Genomic DNA, 897 nt, shown 5'->3' on the forward strand with positions numbered 1-897 from the left:
CTTCTTTTCTTTTGGCGTAGAATGTTAGTTAGCATAGCCTGATTTCTATTGACCATCCCAGTGATGAACTTCACTCATTAAGAGTTGAGTGGAGAGGGGCTGGGTGTGGTGGCACATGCCTTTAATCCCAGCACTCTGGCAGAAGCAGGTGGCTCTCTGTGCTAGGCTAGCCTGACCTACAAATCAAGTTTCAGGTCAACCAGGACTACATAGAGCAGTGGTTCTCAACCTTCCTAATGCTTCAACCCTTTAATACAGTTCCTCGTGTTATGATGACTCCCAACTACAGATTATTTTAGTTTCTACTTCATAACTAATTTTGCTACTGTTGTGAATTGTAATGTAAATATCTTTTGGAGGTAAAGATTTGTCAAAGAGTTGAGACCCACAGGTTGAGAACTTCTGTCATAAAGACCCTGTCTCAAAAAAAAATAGATAAATAAATAAATGAAGAGAGAGCGAGAGAGAAGGAAGGGGGAGAGAGAGGGAGGGAGGGAGAGAGAGAGAGAATGAATGAATGAATGAATGAATGAATGAATGAATGAAGAATTGGGTACAGAGGACAGAGGTTGGTTCCCAACATCTTGGTTGAAGCTAAGACTCTAGAGTCTCTTAGGATCAGTATCAGGATGTACTTGGAAAGCTGCCCAAAGGAACAGGACAGGAGAGAATCTTTGAAGATAGTTCTATTAGGTCCTAATTGACTGATTGTGCGAATAAGGGCCACAGAGGTCACACACTAAAGTGGAGTGTGTTTTACTTAGAGCGGTTTGCAGGATACAGCTGAGAGAAGGGGCGGATCCGCCTGTGTGTAGTTTAACCGGCCCAATCACACCACGGTTTTGGTTCCCAGTCGACCCTGAAAAATGAAAGGACCAGGGTAGGGCGGGCAGAACA

Source organism: Peromyscus maniculatus, chromosome 4, assembly GCF_049852395.1.
Source record: "Peromyscus maniculatus bairdii isolate BWxNUB_F1_BW_parent chromosome 4, HU_Pman_BW_mat_3.1, whole genome shotgun sequence".
NCBI lineage: Eukaryota > Metazoa > Chordata > Mammalia > Rodentia > Cricetidae > Peromyscus > Peromyscus maniculatus.